Here is a 23,512-nt window from a genome sequence, read left to right on the forward strand (position 1 = left end):
CAGCCATTGGAAACGACAATACCCCGTTTGCCTTCAACGTGGATGACCTGGAGGGTATTATGTGGTTGAATAAGTCAGTCGGAGGAGGACAGACAGTGTATGTTCTCATTCATCTGGGGAATTAAATAATAGTGAAATGGAATATGACGGAAGGGAGAAGAAACGTTGGGGAACGTCCAGAAAGGGAGACAGAACATGAAGACTCCTAACTCCGGGAAACGAGCTAGGGGAGGTGAAGGGGAGGAGGGCGGGGGGGGGTGACTGGGTGACGGCCCTGAGGGGGCACTCGACGGGAGAGCACTGGGCGTTACGCTCTGATGGCTATTGGCCACCAAAACCCCACAAGCGCTGGCCCTCCCCGCAGGGGACCACGGAAGGGCGGCGGCTGTGCCCGCTGCCGATCGCGTGACCCGGGAGGGGCGCAGGCTCTTCCCTCCCACACCCCACGTGACTCAGGGAGCAGCCGCCCCTCCCGCGGGCCGCCGTGGGAGCCAGAGGAAGCTTCGCGGCGCCGCGGTCAGGCTCTGAGCCTTCCGTTCCGGGCTCTGGACGACTCGGGTCCCCACGTCGCCATTGTCAAGCGGCGGGGGGGCTCCGGGGTCACCGGTGCCTCGCCACGTGGAGCAGGAGCCCCGAGCCCACCTGCGAGGGCCGCGGGACGGGGGTGTTGCCGCAGCCTCCCAGGCTCCCCCGCGCCCCCGGGTGTTAGGGACGGGCGGACGTCGGCCCCGGTGGTTGGCGGGCGGCGGCACCACGGGTGCCGGGGCCGGCGGAGCGTTCTCTCGGGCTCGAGTCCGCCTGCGCCACTGCTCGGCCCCTGGTCGTCCTTGCGACCCGGGCCCGAGGGCAGTGCTAGGCCCTGTCGCACCATCCCGCCAGCCCGCCCCGCCCCTCCCCGCGATGCTCTGACTGCTTCGGGGCCTGCGGATGCGCAGAGCCCCACGGTCCAGGGTCAGGCGTCAGCGGCGCTGAATCGCTGACTCGGGAGGGCTCCCCGCGGCGGAGGGCACGAGCCCCGAAGCCACACGCGCTCTGGAGCGTCCTGAACGATGTAAGTGGTTAGCGAGGGGGACCCCGGCGTTGGGACGGCTGTGCTGGGCCGGCGGCGCCGGAGCAGGGAGCCGACTGGCGATCGAGAGCCCGCCTCGGAGCTCTGCTGGGGAGCGGCCAGGACGCCTTCCTCTCGGCTGGTGGGCGTGGGGGATGCGGGCCGAGCAGCTAAGGTCCGCCTGGGACCTACTGCCCAGGGAAGGCGGAGTTCCCGAGAAGCCTCAACTCCCAGCCACGCGGGTTTGCTGTGCTAAAGTCCTCCCCGTTCGGGAAAGACTGGCCCCTGGGCGTGTCGATGGAGTTAACCTGCATTGAGCCCCTGTGATCTGAAATCGTCCTGAACCCTCTGAGCCCATGGGACTGAGTGGGCCAAGCCACTCTAGTTTTTTTTTAAATTTATTTATTTATGACAGAAAGGGGCACAGTCATAGCAGAGGCGGGCCCCTTGCAGGGAGCCTGACGTGGGACTCGATCCCGGGTCTCCAGGATCAGGCCCTGGGCTGATGGCGCGCTAAACCACTGAGCCACCCGGGCTTGCCCTCCCACTCTATAAAACTAAAATCTTGGACTCCCTGGGTGGCTCAGTAGTGGGCATCTATCTGCCTTCTGTTCAGGCTTGTCCTGGGGTCCTGGGATCAAGTCCTGCATACGCTCCTGGCACGGACCTGCTTCTTCTCCCTCTGCCTAGGTCTCTGCCTCTTTCTCTCTGTCTCTCTCCAAGAATAATAAAATCTTAAAACAAAACGCAAAGCTAAAATCTTTAGGGCACTTGGGTTTGCTCTGTTGGTAAGCATTGCCACTGATCTTGGCTATCTTTGACTTTGGGGGGTGGTTCTGTTCCCCATACTCGGCATGAGGCCTACCTAAAAAGAAAACAACAAGACACAAAACCAAAAAAAAAAAAAAAAAAAAACCATCCCCTAAAAAACAAAAACCCCATCAAAGTCTGTTATTTGAATACTTGCATAGGCCATCCTTCACTGAGACGGATTTGCTCTTTCTTGCCCTCTTCTCCGGTTTTCTTCTCCCCTTTTGTGTACTGGGGCTATGTTCCATAACAAGAGCAGGAGATGCCGCTCAGGCTGAGAAGGCATTAAGGTACTTAACACCCTAAGGAGGCTGAACGACTCACCAGCAATACCAGCTTGGGGACCGTGTTTGGGACTGGGTATAGGTGCTTGATAAAGGAGAGGGGATCAGATTGGGTAGGGTGAATTTACTGCTTTGGGAGTATTCTTCTGAGATACAAAGGTTTGACATTCTGTCAGGGACCGCAGGAGTTTTGTGTGAACTTGCTACAAGGATGGCTTCTAGAAGCATGAAAGGAAAGCTACGGCCCGTGCTCATTGAGGTTGAAATTTGCTGGACCCCTGCAGATGGCAGCTAAGGCTAAACCGCTCAGGGATTGTGAAGCTGGGATCATATGGATTTCTAAGGTAAGAAAACCCAAGCAAATGGATATATTCCACAGGAAGCACCGACAAACACATCATTTACAAAGGCTCTAGAATATGCTGATGAAGGGACAGCACGTCGTTAAACATTCAGTGGTGGGGTCACGGCATAGGCAGTGCTGACAACAGTAAGAGTGGCTGTCATAGAAACGGATGACAGGACCCTGCAGCAATTGAGGTCAGGCGGTGGCATTGAACCATCAGAGGCCAGGTTTACACCATTTACTGTGAGCACGAGGTTGGAGTGGCAGCCAAGCACCCCCACAAAGGTTTCCAGAATGGTTTTGAAGAGCCCAGTGTTTTTCGTAACAAAATGGAAGGTCAGCCCCCCGGAGTAGTACTCTTATTTCAAAAGAATCAGGCTGGTGATGGCAGGCTGAGACGGCTCAATACCAAAGGCATGATCCCTGCAAGTTCTAGTCAGTGTTCAGGCGCTGGGACGTGTCTAGTCTTTGAAGAGGAGGCCAGGTCCCCAGAACAAAGGACCATGTATGTATGGCAAGGGGATAAATATTCTCCAGAATTTTCGTACAGTTATTCAGCATATCTTTACCTGTAGCTGTGCAATAAGTTACCCCAAAACTTAGTACATATGGACTATTTTTGTTATCTCACGTGGTTTCCTGTGGGTCAAAAATCTAGTTAAAGACTTAGCCAGATAGTGCTGGCCTCATGGTGGTCTCTGAGAATGCACACAAGATGTGGGTTGGGCTGTAGTCATTGTTAAGGTTTGAGCTGAGCCTGGGATGTCCACTTCCAAGGCAGCTTACTCACAATGCACAAGCGGGGGAGCAGCAGGCTCCCTGCTGAACAGAGAGCCTGATGTGGGCTGACCCCAAGACCCTGGGATCATGACTTGGGCCACCCCGGTGCCCGGCCAGTAGTTTTTGACTGCAGAGGCCTCAATTCCTTGCCTCATGGATGTTCATAAGGCTACTTGGGTGTTTCCATGACGTGAAAGCAAGTGATCCGGGGATGCACAGGCGAAGTCACAATGCCTTTTATGACCTAACGGTGAAGTCACACATTGTAATTGTCACAGATTGTCCAGGGTCTGGCCTTACTCAGAGGTCAGGGGACTTCACAAGGGATGACTGAATACAGGAGGCTAGAATCATTGTGGCCATTTGGGAGGCTGCCTACCACATTTGGGTAAAATGTAAATAAACAAGGGGGATTGGACTCTAGGAGTAATTTGAGGAGTGGCTGGGGAAGGGGGAAATACCAAGATTTAAATTGTTGGATGTAGGGTCAGAGTTAACATTAGTTCTGGAATACCAAAACATAATCGTGGCTCCTGTTTAGGATGGGGCCTATGGGGAGCCAAATAAATAGAATCCCAGGTCAGGATCCAGCTCACAATGGTAACCGTGTGACATTAACTCAGTTTGCAGATGTGTAATGGAATAGAATGTTGGAAAAACCATGCAGACACACCAGTGGTCTTTCATTTGTAGGATCAGAACTACATGATTGTGGCAGGCCAAGTGGAGGCCTCTGTACCTGTTTCCATCCCTGGTCAAATAGTAAGTATAAACATACACAATCTAGGAGGAATGGACGGATATTTTTGTTATCTTTGTTGTTTTGTTTTGTTTGGTGTTTTTTTATTTCCTTTGTTTTAAAAAAGATTTTATTTATTCACATGAGACAGAGAGAGAGAGGTAGAGACATAGGCAGAGGGAGAGAGCAGGCTCCATGCAGGGAGTCCAATGTGGGACTGGATCCTGGGACCCCAGGATCACTCCCTGACCCTAAGACAAATGCTCAACTACTGAGGCCACCCAGCATCCCTAATTTTATTCCTCTTAAGGATATAAAGGATTCAAGTGATGGTCCTTGTCATATTTCCTTTAATTCACCTGTCTACCCCTGCAGAAACCAGATTCATCCTGGAGGTTGGCCGAAATTTCCATAAATTCACCCAGATAGTAGCCCCAACTGAGGCTGCTATGCCAGATGTAGTCTCTTCGCTCAAGCCAGATTCATACTTCTCAGGTACATGGTATACAACATTAGTTGGCAAATGTGTTTCTTTTCTATCCCTATCAGATACCGTTGGATTCACATGGGCAGACAACAGTATGCATTTCCCATTGCTCCAGGGTTGTACCTTTCCAGTCTGTCATAGTTCACGTACCACCTGGGTATCTGAAGAACATTGGTGCCGATTTGCTCCTCTGATAGCTTGTCATGGGTTAGATTACAGGAAATGTCTGGCACATTGGAAGCCTTGGTAGAAACGTGCATTCCATTGTTGGAGAAGATGCCTGTGAAGATTCGATTCATCTGCCACATGAGAACAATTTTGATTGCCCCAACAGTTGGGGACATGCTGGGTCCTATCATCCAAAGTAAAACATGAGTTATACCACTTGAATCTCCTGCAGAGAAGGAAGCACAATGCCGAGAGGACTTTTCAGGTTTTGGAGACAACATATTCCACATCTCAGAACACTCCTCTGCCTTGTATACCAGGTGACACAAAGACTGCCACTTAAAAAAAAAAAAGGTTTTATTTGTTAAAGAAGGAGAGCACAGGGCAGAGCAGAGGGAGGGAGAAGCAGGTTCCCTGCTGAGCACGGATCCCAACACCGGGCACGATCCCAGGAATTGAGATCACAACCTAGCCAAGTTCCCAATGCAGGGCTCCATTCTAGGACGTTGATATCACGACCTGACCAAGTCAGACTCTTACACTGACTGACCCAAAAGACTTCGACTTTTGAGTGTATCCCAGATAAGAAAGTTCTCTGCAGAGCAGCAGAGTCTAAGCTGCAGTTGAAAGCAGCCTTGTTACTTGGGCATAAGACTGAGCAGATCTCAGAAGATTTGGTGTATCATGGGTAGGGAACGATACCTTCCAGGAGTCTGGAGCAAACCCATGCTGTCCACAGAGGTGGCTCGGATTGTTTCATAAAGCCGTTCCTGTAATGCTGCGGGCCCGGTGGAGGAAGACCGTTGGACACTGACATGACCGCATGCCCAGAACTGCATCTTGTGAGGTAAGTTCTGTCAAACCCACCAGTGATAACGTTGGTTAGGTTCCACAACTATCCACTGGTGAGCGGAGGAGTCCCACAGAGTTAGAAGCCACGGCTGCCACCTGAAGACTTATCCTCTTTGTGTCTAGCACCGAGTTGGCAAGCAAGGGAGCCCCCATTCTTGGTTGGAGTGAATGACCCAGGTTAGGAAAGGATAGGGCTGCTTTTAAAACCGGGACATAGAAGGACGCCTGGGTGGCTCAGCAGTTAAGCACCTGCCTTCAGCCTCATGCGTGATCCTGCACTTCTTGGATCAAGTCCCACATCGGGCTCCCCGAGGGAAATCTTCTCCCTCTGCCTCTGTCTCTGCCTTCTTTCTGTGTCTCTCATGAATAAATAAATAAAATCGAAAAAAAAATTAAAACCAGGGCATAAGAGCAATAAGTTTGACTCCCAGGAGATTCATCCAGGACCCTCTTGGTATTCCCTTGCCCCGTTGTGACAGTAAAAAGACAGTGCCACACACCCTTGCCAAAGGCCTGGTGAGCTGGGGCTCAGAAATTTTAGAGAGTGAGGTGTGAGGAAGGCCACCTGGCAACTTAGCGAGGGACAGCAGAGTTTGTAGGGACCTTGAGGGGAATCTGCAACAAATAATGCAGGGAGGACAAGATGAGTATCCATCATAGCCAAGACCAGCTGCAGTGGCCAAGGCCATCTTTACTCACTGGTCTTCCTCTTCTGAGTCTTCCCAGGATTAGAGGCCACTGAATCTCAGGGGAGACCCTTCCCACATAGGTGAAGTGCATTCCAGGCGGTGCACGTGGTTCAGTTGGCCAGCAATAGATCCTGGATTTTGTGAGAGAAGAGGAGTGACCCTTGTTGGCTGCACTCAGAAGCCAGAGGCCTCATCTCCTCCTACCTGCTGGGCAGAGGCCCGAGGCCTTGGGCTGAGAATCTCCACAAAGGAGAAAGCAGAGTCAGTGTACAAGTAGACTGTGCTAAACAGCCACCGCAACTACAGAGGGAGGTTGATGAGGATCGTTCAGGTGCAGATGCGCAGCGGGGAGATGCTTATTGGCTCAGGTGGGAGCAGCTGTAGGTGGGAATGGCTCCTCCTCAGAAGGCATTTGGGAGGAAGCTGACAGGCTGAGGGGGAGGGGAATGGAGGTTGCCTCAGAGTGTGGGAGTTCTCACTGCTGACCTTTGGAGAACCTCTTTTCTGTGTCCTCTGCAGCCATCAGTAGGATATACATCCCTCATGGGAGTCAAGTAGTGGACTGACTTTTTTGCTGGTGAGAGGGGCATGAGGGAGGGGCAAGGGCAGAGACACCCCTCTGGGTTCCAGGCATGTGGCCTTCTTGGGCTGTTCCTTCAGGAAATGGACATTTCAGAAGCACAGGGGAGGGTTCACACACAGCCACTTCTGCAGCAAGGGCCCTCCTGCTTCCGAGGAGCTCTGCCATCAGAACAGTTGGTGTTGTGACAGGGGCCTGGTGTGCCCTCCTGTCCTGCCTGCTCCATAAGCTGCTCCCGGGCCTCAGCTGAGCCAGGTGCCCTTCCTGCTCATACATAGTGGGGCATGCTCAGTTGGGTATAGTCCAGTGTTTTGGTGGTTCTAAATGCTCAGTACCAAACCTGCCCCAGCGCATTCCCCTGTGCCCCACAGAAGAGCAGCCTCCATGGGATGTGAGGGCTGAGCACTGCTCCAGGGAGCAGCAGAGCAGTCGGGTGGGAAGTAGGGAAGGTCGGGCCCGGTTGTGGATTGCTGGCCGTGCTGGTGGTGGAGGTAAACGCATGTGGTTGTAGAGCCTCCTCGAGTACCACAGTCTGGCGGGTGGCTCTGGCCCTCGCCTGGGCCCTGCCTGCGGCTGTTGCTCCTGAGGCCTCGTGGTTCTGCAATTGATTTCTGATTTCACCACCTGTATAGCTTAGGTGTTGGTTCTGTAGTCTGCACACTAGTTTCCCATCCACCTTTTTCAGATTCTAAAAGTTGGCTTTTCTTGAAGAGGGGGCTAATTCATTCTCCTTGACTTTCTGGTCTTAGCTATTCCTTTACTTCATTTAGGGTTTCAGAGGCAGCTGAGAGCACACTCAGGCTCAGTTGTCCATGTGTCATCAGAAGTTCACTGAGAGATTCTCAAATGTGTCAGTTCTGCTCTTGTTCCTAGAAGAAATGCTTTGTGATTCTGTTCAAAGAACACCAATTATTTCTTCTTAGTAATGTTTTAGTAACGACCTTTGTATCTACTTATACTTGAGATGGTACATTTTTTTTAAATTTTTATTTATTTATGATAGTCACAAGAGAGAGAGAGGCGCAGAGACCACAGGCAGAGGGAGAAGCAGGCTCCATGCACCGGGAGCCCGATGTGGGATTCGATCCCGGGTCTCCAGGATCACGCCTGGGCCAAAGCAGGCGCCAAACCGCTGCGCCACCCAGGGATCCCGAGATGGTACATTTTAAGAAGATTTATTTACTTGAGATAGGACAAGCGGGGAAAGAAGGGCAGAGGGAGAAGCAGCTCCTCCGCTGAGTGCAGGGAGCCCCATTCGGGGCTCAATCCCAGACCCTGGTCATAACCTGAGCTGAAGGCAGCCGCAGAGCTGAGCCACCCAGGCACCCCACGTGGTGCTTTAATGTTCCCTTCTCTTGTCTTTTTCTGACATTTTATGTCAAAAATTCACTAGCCCCATAAGAGGGGTTTTTTATGTCTTCTTGATTTTTTAAAAATAATTTTCTAGTCTCTGAATTGCTCTGAGCTTGGTAGAATGTGAATAGAACGTATTCCATAGAGCAGAAGGAGGACAGATCTGAACTTGTGGAAAGTTGCCGTATACTGTTTTAGAAGCTCTGCTTGCCAGAGAAGGCAAACAAAACCTCAGGACCCGACCTCTTACCACTGGACTGGGGTAAGAGATGGGTTATTCGTGTCCGGCTCCTTGAAATCACCTTGGAGATGGTGATGATCTTTGGGAAGTTCAGGAAATTAGGTTTGGAACAATTTATACTCTCTGAAGTCCAATAAGAATGGAGATGAAGCCATAATTGTTTCCTTCACTTAGCTGGTATTAAGGGACACTGGTTGAACCTAGCAGAGAAAGAGTCTGAAGATTTAGGACTAGAAGTTGTAGGATGGCAGGAGAGGTGGAGGACCGCCTAGGGTCTCATCACTTCCTGCTAAGATGGGTGGTTGAGGGCGAGTGTCCTGTGCCAACAGGAGGAGGCTGAGCACTGTGAAAATCTACTTAGGCTTTTCCCTTAACCTTGTGCCAGGTTGGTGGAGATGAGTGGACAAGACCCTCCAATTCCTTGGATCTTGCAGCACAGAGCCTGCGGAATGAAAGGCCTCAGCTGTACGTGACTGGAGAGCTCCCGTGGCCTTTTCCCAACTCTGTCCACAAGCGCCTTGGGGGGACACACGAAGAGGTGACAGCAAGGTGGTGCAGAGCCTGGCCCTTTCCCTGCCTCCGTCTGGGACCGTTAGAGATCAGTCAAGAACTCAAGACCTCTTGGAAGCCTTCCCTGGATGGGCTGGAATTGGTTCCTCCTAACTGTTTGGCCCAGGTAACTGAGAGATGGGGTGCTGGTAGGGGCACAGTGAATTGCAGAAGTGGGAGCTGGATTCAGGGATGTGGAGTCCAAGCATGTGTCTAGCCTCTCCTGGTGGTGCAGCTCTGTCTCATGAGGCCCTGAGGCCATTGTCGAGTCCCTCCGTGAAGAGAGTCCTTGGCATAGTTCAGAGCTGATCATGCTACTGAGGTGGTTAGAGTTGGCTGGGTTCCTGGGTGGTATCCCGGCAACGTATAATGTGGGGAAGCAAGGAGGGCACCTAGAAGGCGTAGTGGACGGCAGAGGGCAGGGCTCTGGTTGGCACAGTGGTGGGTCCCCAGGGTCTGCCGCTGCTGCTGGTCTCCTGCCGGCCCCGCTCTACAGGGCCTGAAATTCCTCATGTCTGCTCTCCTCCTCATTCCCCACAGGAGATCAAAGCTGAAGGTGCTGGATTTTAACCCATGACGTTGAGCACTCCAACTGGGAGGAGTGCTCGAGGCTACTCCTCACCCTTTGTCATCACTCACATGCTAGAAGAGCGGAGGCGGACAAGCTGACACCAGTTACAAAGAACAGCCTTAGCATCACCGAGAACCCGAGGAAATACACAAGAACCTTTTCCTAGGTGGTTTGTTCGGCTTCTTCCACCTGTCTGGGTTCCCTCGTACATACTCCAGAGAGTCGAGAAGAACCATGGCGGTCTGCGCCTCCACTGTCAGACACTGGTCATTGTCCAAGTGCCATTCCTCAGCCTTGTCGAGATCCTGGGGATGCTGGAGCTGGAGACCATCCGGGAGCTGAGGCTTCATTACAGGTCGTCTGTTCTGCTCCCGTTCTGACCTAATCCAGTTTTTTTTACCCGCGCAAGGGTAAATGAGCAACCTGGCACACCTCATCATGAACGACATCCCCTGGGATTTCCCTGCAGACTGTTTCTTTTTGCTGAGTCCACTGGGCCGCCTCTAGAAGCTCCATCTCATCTTGGCTGTCTCTCGGCCAGCTGCATAAGATGCTGAGTGAGTGTGCGACAAGTCCCTCTGAAGGGCCAGGGCCAGGATCCCTGAGTCGTCCCTGAACCCCCCGCGCGTCGGAGCAGAGACAAGCCTGGATTTCCAATCCTGGGAGGGCCGCAGAGTCACTGAGGACACAGAACTGAAAGGCTGAGTCTTGGACCAGCCAGTGGCTGTCGATTGAGAGCATAGTAAAGAAATAGAACAGCAGTCTGAAATGTGGCGTGTCATTCACTCTTTCATCTTTTCACGACACTCAGTCCGTGCCAGCAGACGCTAAGATGGATATGAAACTCTGACCAACTCAGGTCTCGCTTCTAGAGCTATTAGAGAAAGTGAACCGGATGGTAGGTTCAGGGTGTGTTTGAGGGAGGGAACTGCCCCTCACCAATGTCTAAGCTCACTGATTTGATGAACTCCTTCCTCTCTTTGTGTCTCACAGACTTCTCTGTAGCCTGCCCCCCCCACCCCCCGAATACAGAGCTGTTCTCCTGGGGCCTGGTCTTTGAGTAAATAGAAGCATGGGGAACCATCTTCCCAAATTCTCCAGCCAGTAAAACCTATGCTTTACCATGTGTGGAGCTATAGTAAATTCATTAATTCAGCCACACTTTGTGGGCATGTGCATAATTGTGTTGATGGGGCTTATTAGGAAGCTAGCTGAGAGGTGCCTGACTCCATAGTCTGCAAACAGGAGAGTCCCATGGCCAGCGGGGATGGGTTTCACTCCACACTCTGTGGTCTTAACCACTACAGAACCTGGCTCCCACCATGTGCATCCAGACTCGGGTAGGCATTGTGCCAATTTCTCAGGCCAGATTTCTGGATCTTCCCAAATGTATCTAGTGGGACACTCGAGTTTCCAAGAAGTGACTGTGTCTGTCTGTCCACAATGGCCTGCAAAACCACTGGAGACCGCTGTGATCAATGGATGCAGGCTCATTGAGAATGACATCACCTACTTGTCCCAAGCATTCTGCCACCCGCCTGAAGGATGTTGGTTCTCTGTGGCAATAACCTGTCCCCCACGTTCCTGGGCCCCTCCAGGTTCTGCTGGGGGAGTGGTCTGGCACTCTACAGCACCTGAACTTGTGCAGCTGCCGGCTGAAGAAGCCAGCTCCGAACCCTGCTTGCCTCTCTGTGCTGCTGCCGAGCCTCCCCTCGCTCGTGTTCTACGACAATGTCATCTCCACATCGGGCATCACGAACGTGCTTCAACAGTTAGGAGGGTTGAAGGAGCTGAAGCGTGTGCAGTCCCCTGTTCGCTGCTAATGTGTTGTATACTTGGATGAATACAGGTGGGGGAAGCTCACAGAGTGGAACTTGCCCGGGTGCACGCCAAGTTGCAGGAAATGTTGCAACCACCCCAGCGGCCGACATGGAGTCAACTAATTCTACCTCAGTGGCCTGACAATGAAAACGCACAGCTGACCTGATGGGGAAGAGGAGCAGCATCTGTCCTGGAGCTGTGGTTGTGGATTTCCCGGATGTGTTGGCTTCAAGGAAAACTATCAAAACAAGAAAACACAACCAACGTTCCAGTGGGGACTGCTGTTTCTGGATCCAGCTGGGGCCAATTCTTCATGAAATCGACAAGCACTGGTCAAACATGGACACTGTGCAAGTGTTCTGATGCTGCGTATAAAAGGACAACTTCGCCTGACACTGGTACTTCTAGTCTGTTTACCCAGTTTCCCTTTCATTATGCTTCAGTATTCCCACTTTGAACAACACGCAGTTGGGTGATTTAATTCTCAAACATTAGTTTATAAAGTGAGTTCAATGAAATGTTCATCAAAGGAATAGGTGAACGTGATACGATCAACACGGAGCGTTCATTCAACTATTTATTCAAATATTGTTGACTTCCTGTTTTGTTCAAACTGCTCTCACCGGGAAGACGGTGTAAACATTCGGGTGTCTGCTCTCCAAGAACTTAGCTTTGAAAAGATGGGGCCCACTAAACCAAGTCAGCAGACCCTAAGAAGCTGGTTTCAAAGGAGCGCTGTAAGAATGACACGAAGGAATACCAGTCTGATGAGGGCTTATTGGAGTTAGGAGCACTATGAGATGATTGAGAATATGCATCAGTCTCTGCCTCAGTTGCTGGCACAGAGCTCCTGAAACCTTGTCATTTCCTAAGTAATAACACTAGGAACATCCTCTGTTCCAGCATTTGGTCTTTGACCCCCTCCCTGACAGAGGGCTTTTGTTCTTTTAAGATTTTATTTATTCATGAGAGAGACAGAGAGAGGAGAGAGAGGGGCAGAGACACAGGCAGAGAGAGAAGTGGCTTCCGCCCAGGGAGCCCGATGTGGGACTGGTCCTGGGACACTAGGACCACGCCCTGGGCCAAAGGCAGGGTAACCCACTGAGCCACCCAGGAGTCCCCAGAGGGCTCTTGAAAGTTTCTTAAATTCCCAAGTGATAAGGTGCTAGGATCATCTTTTGTTCTAATGAGGTGGCTCAGGCTTGCTCTCAGATGACTCCCAATGGGACTGGTCCCCAGAAAGATGAGGCCATGATTACGAGCTTGAATTTTAGGCCCCATCCCTCATCTTCCAGAGCAGGGAAGAGGGGCTGGAAATGGAATGATTGATCATGCCTAGGTGGGAACCTCCCTAAAACCCCAGTCTAGGGATTTGGAGAGCTTCCACCTGGATGTACCCCAACACCAAAAGGACAGAAACTCCTGCACGTCCTCCCCCCGCCAGACTTCACCCGTGTAAGTCTTCATCCGGCTCTTCATCTGTATTGTTTGTCCTTTTTAACTGTAATGTGTTTCCCTGAGATTTCTGGAGCCACTGTAGCAAATTACCCAACCCGAGGGGGTGCTCATGGGAGCCTCTGATTTGCATCCAGTTCAGACAAGTTGTATAACCTGGGACTTAACTACTATTGGCATCTGAAGTAGGGCGGGGCGGTCTTGTGGGACTGGGCGGGTAAGTTGGGATCCGCCACTATCTCCAGGTGGATGGTATCAGAGATGTATGTGACTGAGTTCTCATTGCAGGGAAAAATCGCCTCACGCCTAAAGTGTCAGAAGTCACTTGTGTGAAGAGTAACGGAGACACAGGAGAGACTCCCACAGGGAAGCCCCAGGTTTTCCCTTTGAAGGAGGTAACAGAACTGGGTTTTCCTTTATAGCCCTATTCTTTTTGAGGGGGTTTTGGTGGGGAAGATCAGGGAATTGAGGCTTCTGTGTGAACCTTCTGATGACTCATGTGAGTGTTGAAGCACCAGATATGAGGAGAGCTGGGGACACCCCTCCCAGGCGGAGAAATGAGAGAGACGGTGAGAAGGAGTCAAGGAGATGGAGGCTTCACTTGAGTAGTATGGATAGGTTAACAGTATTTTTCCAATCCAGGAACTTGGAAGGTCTTTCCATTTATTTGGTCTTTGAAAATTTCCTTCATCAGTGTTTATATTTTCAGCATACGAGTCTTGCACCTCTTTTGGTTCCTAAGTATTTTATTCTTGCTGTTGTTATGGTAGATGGAATTGTTTTCTTAATTTCTTTTTTAGGTATTTCATTGTTAGTCTTTCGAAATGTCTCCAATTTTTATCGTTGATTTTATATGTGTAAGTTTACTGAATTTTAGTAGGTTTTTTGTGGAAGTCTTTACTTTCCTACTATATGACTTTTCCACCTGTGAATAGATAATTTTACTTTTTTCTTTATGACTTCTATACCTTGTGTTTCTGTGTCTTGCCTGATTGCTCAGGCTGACTTCCAGAACAGTGTTGAGTAGCAGTAGTGAGAGTGGAGATCGTTGCCTTGTTCTTTCAGGTTTAACGCACTGGTTATATTAGCTTTAGAGTTTCATAGATGGGCTTTATTGTGTTGAGGTTTTAGAAGTTTTATTGAACATGAGTTGGTGTTGAAGTTTGTCACATGTTCTGCGTCTGTTGAAATGATGATGATGTAATATTTGTGTCTCATTGTTTGTATTGTGTCCTCACTTGATTTGCATTGATTTGCATGTGTGAGGCCAACTTTGAATCCAAGGATAAATCCCACTTGGTCAGGGTATAGGACTCTCTTGATGTGCTGTTGAATTTAGTTTGTTAGTACGTTGACCTTGAGAACAGCATGGTGGATACGGATGCCAACAGTGAGAAATCTGTATATAACTTTGTCTTCCCCCAAAACGTAAGTACTAATGGCATACTATTGTGAGAAGCCTTACCGACAGGAATAACACATATTTTATGTTATATGTATGATATACTGTATTTTATATAGTAAAGTAAACTAGAGAAAAGGAAATATTTAAAAAATCCAAAGAAGAGAAATAGGGGTCTTGGGTGGCTCCTCAGTTTAAGAGTTCAACTCTTATGTCGGCTCAGGTCTCAATCTCAGGGTCATAGTTCAGGCCCTGCATTGGGCTCCCGCCCAATGGAGTCTACCTTCAAGGGTGTGGGGGCACCTGGATGATTCAGTTAAGCATCTGACTCTTGATTTCAACGTAGACCATACATGATCTCAGGGTCATGAATTCAAGCCCCATTGTAGACTCCATGCTGGGCATAGAGCTGCTAAGATCCTCTCTCCCACTCCCTCCCGCAACTTGCCCACCTGCACTCTAATAAAAAAGAAGATAGGGTCAGGGTACTGTATACATACTTACGTGAGTGTACTGGCTCGTGACAGGAATGGTGGCCCCGAGATGGCCATGTCCTGCAGCCTGGTAGCCTTGGCTCATCAGTAGTCACTGGGTGGTCTAAAGGTGGCAGCAGTATCTTGAGGTCAGTATAGCTCCCCATCTGCCTCTGGTGTACCACAAGCCATGGTCAACAGCTACTGTAGCCAAACTTGAGTGTGCTGGCCTCCAGGAGGCCATGGGGCCAGGGCACCACTAGGAGGAGGAGTCCACACCCAGCCCAGGAGGGGCCCAAGGCCTGCAGTCACCACCTACTGCATGGAGGACTTGGGGAGGATGAGGGCACCAGGTTGGGGCTCTCTTGCGGCACTGTCTCTGCCCTCTGGGCACTTTCTACTTTAGCCCAGCCTTCTACTGCCAGCCCCAGGAGTTCAGCCCAATCACCCCATTAGTACATGATGTGACCTGCCCAGTCCTGGGACCTCCTGTGGTGGGCGGATGCTGGCAGCCTCACTGAGCCTCTCTAGGTACTCAGAAGCAACAACAGTGGGACGTCTTGCTAAAGGCCTTCAGTTTGGTCCTATGCGGTTGTAAATAAATGCCTTGTGGCTTAATGTTGGCAGCTCTTTGAGAAGCTCATTTAAGTGAACCCATGCAGTTCAACCCGTGGTGGTTCACAGATCAACTGCATATCCTGTTTTTTTCTTAAACATCTATTTCTATGATAAGGTTACTTTATGAATTGGTACCGTGAGATATTAACGATAAGCTAATATACAAAAAATTGTAACACATGCCTAAAAAGTTATGTGAATGTCTCTCTCTCACAAAATACCTTATTGTACCTACGCACCCCTTTTCTTATATGATGTGAGGCACGCAATGCCTGTGTGATGAGATGAAGTAGGTATAACGTAGGCCTTTGGACGTAGTGTTAGGCTACTGTTGACCTTCTGATCTTACCTCAGAAGGAGGAGGGTCATCTGCTTCCAGATCACAGTTGATCACAGGTAATTGAACCATGGAAAGCAAAAACCGTGGGTGATGGGGGATTACTGTCTATCACTGTGATGCTATGATGTGGGGTGCATGTATATTTACAAGTCTTATGTTTTACTTCTGGGTTAACCCTTTTATCATTCCATAATGGCATTCTTCGTTTCGTGAACCTTTTTAACTTAAAGTCCATTTGTCTGACTAAGCAGAGCCACCCTTTCTTTTAGTTACCATTTGCATGGAATATTTTCCATTCCTTCACTTTCAGTCTGTGTGTATTCTTCAATTACCACAAGTCTCTTATGACAGCATGTTACTGGTTCTTGTTTTATTTTCCATTCAGCCACTCCATGGCTTTTGAGTAAAGAGTTTAATGCTGGGGCACCTGGGTGCTCAGTCGGTTGAGCATCTGACTCTTGGTTTTGGCTTAGATCTTGACCTCAGGTCAGGAGATCAATCCCATGTCTGCTCCGCGTTCAGGAGAGAGTCTGCTGGGATTCTCTCTCTCTTCTCCTCTGCCCTTGACCTGCTCACATGCATGTGCACTCTCTCTGGAAAAATACATCTTTTTCTTTCTTTCTTTTTTTTTTAATGAGTTTATGGGCAGCCCGTGACTTAGCAGTTTAGCGCACCTTCGCCCAGGGCGTGATCCTGGGGACCCAGGGTCGAGTCCCATGTCAGGCTCCCTGCATGGAGCCTGCTTCTCCCTCTCCCTGTATCTCTGCCCCCTTCTCTCTACTACTCTCACGAATACATTAATAAAATCTTTAAATAAATAAAAAAGTTTATTTTTAACTTTCAATAATTATTGATGGATAAGACTTAGTATTGCCATTTTGGTTGTTTTCTTTTGCTATTGTGTTCCTTTCTTTGTCTTTTGCTGTCTTTATTATTTAGTCATTTTTTTATAGTAATTTGCTTTCATCTTTTGTGTCTCTATTCTGGATTTTTTTTCTGCATTGGTACACCTGAGAGTGTTCTCAATGGCATCTAGAATGGTGAACCCTTCCCAGAAGTTTTCAGTTTACTTAGCCTATATCCATCAGAGGAATCACTGTGGCAGCTGTAGCCTTACAAATTTATTTATTATTATTTTTAGGTTTTTTAAAGAAATCTCTAGACCCAACATGGGGCCTGAACTCACAACCCTGAGATCAGTCACATGTCTTCAATTGAGCCAGCCAGCACCTCCAAAATTTGTTTCCTAAATAATAAGACCTGAAAGTCATACTTATTCCTTGATCCATGCACTACGAGGCAGATGTGTGCAGTCAGGAAAACATTAATGCCATTGTACAACTCCCGTCAGAATGTGTCTCCATGTATCGTCAGCGGTGATATTTTGAAAGGAATCTTTTTTTCCCCCTTGAGCAGTAGGTCTCAACAGTGGGTTTCAAATATGCGTAAACCATGTTGTGACAGGTGTGCTGTCATCCAGGCTCCATTTGTCGAGTACACTTAGCATAATTCATAAAGGCACTAGGATTTTTGGAATGGTAAATGGGCTTAGATTTCTACTTCAAGTCATCAGCTGCATGAGCTCCTAATAAGGGAGTCATCCCCTCCTTTGAAGCCTGCCATGACTTCTTTGTGTAGCCATGAAGTCCCAAATGACATCTTCTTCCCATATGTCTGTTTGGTCTCTGTTGAAAATTTATTGTGGGGCTCGGGTGGCTCAGTCTGTTAAGCATCCTACTCTTGGTTTCTGCTCAGGCCATGATCTCAGGGCTGTGAGATTGGGCCTTGTGTTGGTCTCTGTGCTCGGCGTGGAGTCTGCTTGTAGTTTCTCTCTCGCTCTCCTTCTTCCCCTCCCCACTGTGCACTCACGAGTGTGGCGGGTGGGTGCTTCTCTCTCAAATCTTAAAAAAATTTGTTTAGTGTAGGCACCCTCATGAGTTGTCTTAGCTTGATCTGGGTAATTTGTTACCGCTTCTGCATCAGTACTTGCTGCCTCACTTTGCACTTTTATGTTATAGAGATGGTTTCTCTTCTTCAATCTTAGGAACCAACCTCTGCTAGCTTCATTCTTTTATTCTACAGCTTCCTTATATCTCTCGCCTTCCCAGAATTGAAGAGCGATAGGGCCTTGCTCTGCATTAAGTTTTGCGTTGAGATATTGTGGCTGGTTTGATGTTCCATCCAAACCACTAAAATTTTCCCCATATAAGTGGTAAGATTCTTTTGCTTTCTTAGGATTTATGTGTTCTCTGGAATGCCCTTTCAATTTCCTTTAAGAACTTTTCCTTTACATTCACAATTTGGCTCACTGGCACAACACACCAAGCTTTTGACCTCTTCTCTAGGGATTCAACATGCCTATTAAGTTTAATTGTTTCTAGCTTTTGGTTGAAAGTGAGAATGAGGGACGCCTGGGTGGCTCAGCGGTTAAGCATCTGCCTTTGGCTCAGTTCATGATCCTCGGTTCTGGATTTGAATCCCACTTCAGGATCCCGTCGTATTCGTGATTCGTGGGGCAGGCTCCCGGGTTCCCCCTACTGAGAATGATATTTGGGGTGGCTTGTTCATAGATGGCTTTTAGATGCTGAGTGAATGGTTCCCTCCTATGCACTACCGGTGAAGAGTTTTTGATCAGGCTGTGATGCTGTATTTTGGTCAAAAGCTTTCTCTGCCTCTATTGAGAGGACATCTATGTTTCTGATTTTCTGCTTCTGATAGATCAATAATTGAGTGTGTTAGAGTGCTGAAACCAGTCCTTGAATTCCGCGGTGAAAACCCACTTGGTCATGGTGAAATACTCTTTTAAGTGATATTGGATTCTATTGGCTAGTATTTTGGTTAGAATTTTTGCATCGTGTTCCGTCAGGGATATTTGTCTAGTAATTTCCTTTTTGACAGGTCTTTGGTTTAGAATTAAGGTGAGTCTGGCCTCTCATATAACGAGTTTGGAATATCCCATCTCTTTCTATCTTTCGAACAAGCGTTTAGTAGAATCTGCATGGTTTGTTCGTTAAACATTTGATAGAATTCCCCAGGGAAGCCATGGTGGCCCTCGTATTTGTGTCTTGGGACGTATTTTGATGAGTGCTTCATTTCCTGCCCTGGTTATCGACCTCTTCAGGTTTTCTCTTTCCTCGCTGCAGTTTTGGTAGTTTGTGGTTTTCGCAAACTGCGTATATGTTCTTCTCCATGCATAATTATTGGTTGTATAGCGCTCAGCTCCTAATATATTATTATAATCCGTTGTTTTCCGTGTGGTGTGGGACCCTCCATTCTCATTCCTGATTTTATTAATTGGGCTTTTCTCGTCTTCTTTTTTTAATAGGCTGGTAATGGTTGATTCGATCTTATTATTCTTCAAAACGCAGCTCCTGGTTTTGGTTGTGTGTCTCCGCATCACTTGCCATCAGGGAAATACAAATCAAAACCACAATGAGATACCACCTCACACCAGTGAGAATGGGGAAAATTAACAAGGCAGGAAACCACAAATGTTGGAGAGGATGCGGAGAAAGGGGAACCCTCTTACACTGTTGGTGGGAATGGGAACTGGTGCAGCCACTCTGGAAACTGTGTGGAGGTTCCTCAAAGAGTTAAAAATAGACCTGCCCTACGACCCAGAAATTGCACTGCTGGGGATTTACCCCAAAGATACAGATGCAAAGAAACGCCGGGACACCTGCACCCCGATGTTTATAGTAGCAATGTCCACAATAGCCAAACTGTGGAAGGAGCCTCGGTGTCCATCGAAAGAAGAATAGATAAAGAAGATGTGGTTTATGTATACAATGGAATGTTCCTCAGCCATTAGAAACGACAAATACCCACCATTTGCTTCAACGTGGATGTAACTGGAAGGTATTATGCTGAGTGAAATGAGTCAATCGGAGGACAAACATTATATGTTCTCATTCATTTGGGGAATATAAATAATAGTGTAAGGGAATAGAAGGGAAGGGAGAAGAAATGGGTAGGAAAAATCAGAATGGGAGACAGAACATGAAGACTCCTAACTCTGGGAAACGAACTACGGGTGGTGGAAGGGGAGGAGGGCGGGAGGTGGGGGTGAATGGGTGCCGGGCTCTGAGAGGGGCACCTGATTGGATGAGCACTGGGTGTTATTCTGTATCTTGGCAAATTGAACACCAATAAAAAATAAATTTGTTAATAAAAAAAGAACTAAAAGACAAGCTACAGAATGGGAGAAGATATTTGCAAATGACATATCACATAAAGGGCTAATTTCCAAGATTTATAAAGAACGTATTAAACTCAACAGCAAAGAAACAATCCAATCATGAAATGGGCAAAAGACATGAAGAGAAATCTCACAGAGGAAGACATAGACATGGCCAACAAGAGCATGAGAAAATGCTCCGCATCACTTGCCATCAGAGAAATACAAATAGGAACCACAATGAGATACCACCTCACACCAGTGAGAATGGGGAAAATTAACAGGGCAGGAAACCACAAATGTTGGAGAGGATGCGGAGAAAGGGGAACCCTCTTGCACTTTTGGTGAGAATGGGAACTGGTGCAGCCACTCTGGAAAACTGTGTGGAGGTTCCTCAAAGAGTTAAAAATAGATCTGCCCTACGACCCAGCAATTACACTGCTGGGAATTAATCCCAAAGATACAGATGCAGTGAAACGCCGGGATGCCTGCACCCCGATGTTTATAGCAGCCATGTCCACAGAGGCCAAACTCTGGAAAGAGCCTTAGTGTCCATCGAAAGATGAATGCATAAAGAAGATGCAGTATATGTACGCAATGGAATATTACTCACCCATTAGAAATGACAAATACCCACTATTTGCTTAGACGTGGATGGAACTGGAGGGTATTATGCTGAGTGAAATAAGTCAATTTCAGGACAAACATTAGATGGTCTCATTCATTTGGGAAATATAAGAATTAGTGAAAAGGAATAAAGGGAAAAGAGAGAAAATGAGTGAAAATATCAGTGAGGGTGACAAAACACGAGAGACATCTAACTCTGGGAAACGAACAAAGGGTAGTGGAAAGGGAGGTGGGCATTGCGTTGCAGTGACTGGGTGATGGTCACAGAGGGGGGCACTTGGAGGGATGAGTGCTGGGTGTTATGCTGTATGTTGCAAAGTTGATTTCCAATAAAAAATTTAAAAAGAATGGAATACCACAAATGCAAAAAAGATATTAATTTTAGAGTTCTAGATTAAAAAATTATAAAAAAATAAAAAAGAACACGTATTCATCTCTCACTTTATTTTATTCTTTTACAAAATTTTATTTACTCATTCTATAAGAGACACGGGGGGGGGGGCAGAAAAACAAGCAGGCTCCACGCAGGGATCCTGAAGTGGGATTCAAATCCAGAACCCGAGGATCATGAACTGAGCCAAAGGCAGATGCTTAACCGCTGAGCCACCCAGGCGTCCCTCATCTCTCACTTTCAACCAAAAGCTAGAAACAATTAAACTTAATAGGCATGTTGAATCCCTAGAGAAGAGGTCAAAAGCTTGGTGTGTTGTGCCAGTGAGCCAAATTGTGAATGTAAAGGAAAAGTTCTTAAAGGAAATTGAAAGGGCTATTCCAGAGAACACATAAATCCTAAGAAAGCAAAAGAATCTTACCACTTATATGGGGAAAATTTTAGTGGTTTGGATGGAACATCAAACCAGCCACAATATCTCAACGCAAAACTTAATGCAGAGCAAGGCCCTATCGCTCTTCAATTCTGGGAAGGCTGAGAGATATAAGGAAGCTGTAGAATAAAAGACTGAAGCTAGCAGAGGTTGGTTCCTAAGATTGAAGAAAGGAAACCATCTCTATAACATAAAAGTGCAAAGTGAGGCAGCAAGTACTGATGCAGAAGCGGTAACAAATTACCCAGATCAAGCTAAGACAACTCATGAGGGTGCCTACACTAAACAAATTTTTTTTAAGATTTGAGAGAGACAGCACCCACCCGCACACTCGTGAGTGCACAGTGGGGAGGGGAAGAAGGAGAGCGAGAGAGAAACTACAAGCAGACTCCACGCCGAGCACAGAGACCAACACAAGGCCCAATCTCACAGCCCTGAGATCATGGCCTGAGCAGAAACCAAGAGTAGGATGCTTAACAGACTGAGCCACCCAGGAGCCCCACAATAAATTTTCAACAGAGACCAAACAGACATATGGGAAGAAGATGTCATTTGGGACTTCATGGCTACACAAGAGAAGTCATGGCAGGCTTCAAAGGAGGGGATGACTCCCTTATTAGGAGCTCATGCAGCTGATGACTTGAAGTAGAAATCTAAGCCCATTTACCATTCCAAAAATCCTAGTGCCTTTATGAATTATGCTAAGTGTACTCGACAAATGGAGCCTGGATGACAGCACACCTGTTCACAACATGGTTTACTGCATATTTGAAACCCACTGTTGAGACCTACTGCTCAAGGGGGAAAAAAAAGATTCCTTTCAAAATATCACCGCTGACGATACACTTGGAGACACATTCTGACGGGAGTTGTACAATGGCATTAATGTTTTCCTGACTGCTACACATCTGCTCTGTAGTGCATGGATCAAGGAATAAGTATGACTTTCAGGTCTTATTATTTAGGAAACAAATTTTGGAGGTGCCTGGCTGGCTCAATTGGAAGACATGTGACTTGATCTCAGGGTTGTGAGTTCAGGCCCCATGTTGGGTCTAGAGATTTCTTTAAAAAACCTAAAAATAATAATAAATAAATTTGTAAGGCTACAGCTGCCACAGTGATTCCTCTGATGGATATAGGCTAAGTAAACTGAAAACTTCTGGGAAGGGTTCACCATTCTAGATGCCATTGAGAACACTCTCATGGTACCAATGCAGAAAAAAAATCCAGAATAGAGACACAAAAGATGAAAGCAAATTACTATAAAAAAATGACTAAATAATAAAGACAGCAAAAGACAAAGAAAGGAACACAATAGCAAAAGAAAACAACCAAAATGGCAATACTAAGTCTTTATCCATCAATAATTATTGAAATGTTAAAAATTAAACTTTTTTATTTTATATTTTAAAGATTTTATTAATGTATTCGTGAGAGTTAGAGAGAAGGGGGCAGAGATACAGGCAGAGGGAGAAGCAGGCTCCATGCAGGGAGCCTGACATGGGACTCGACCCTGGGTCCCCAGGATCACGCCCTGGGCCGAAGGTGGCGCTAAACTGCTAAGTCACCGGGGCTGCCCATAAACTCATTAAAAAAAAAAAAAAGAAAGAAAGAAAAAGATGTATTTTTCCAGAGAGAGTGCACATGCATGTGAGCAGGTCAAGGGCAGAGGGAGAAGAGAGAGAGAATCCCAGCAGACTCTCTCCTGAACGCGGAGCCAGACATGGGGATTGATCTCCTGACCCTGAGGTCAAGATCTAAGCCAAAACCAAGAGTCAGATGCTCAACCGACTGAGCCACCCAGGTGCCCCAGCATTAAACTCTTTACTCAAAAGCCATGGAGTGGCTGAATGGATAAATAAAACAAGAACCAGTAACATGCTGTCATAAGAGACTTGTGGTATATTGAAGAATACACACAGACTGAAAGTGAAGGAATGGAAAATATTCCATGCAAATGGTAACTAAAAGAAAGGGTGGCTCTGCTTATGTCAGACAAAATGGACTTTAAGTTAAAAATGGTCTCACGAAACGAAGAATGCCATTATGTAATGATAAAAGGGTTAACCCAGAAGTAAAACATAAGACTTGTAAATATACATGCACCCCACATCATAGCATCACAGTGATAGACAGTAATCCCCATCACCCACGGTTTTGCTTTCCATGGTTTCAATTACCTGTGATCAACTGTGATCTGGAAGCAGATGACCCTCCTCCTTCTGAGGTAAGATCAGAAGGTCAACAGTAGCCTAACACTACGTCACAAGGCCTACGT

Source organism: Canis lupus, chromosome 26 (genome assembly GCF_011100685.1).
Source record: "Canis lupus familiaris isolate Mischka breed German Shepherd chromosome 26, alternate assembly UU_Cfam_GSD_1.0, whole genome shotgun sequence".
Classification (NCBI taxonomy): Eukaryota; Metazoa; Chordata; class Mammalia; order Carnivora; family Canidae; genus Canis; species Canis lupus.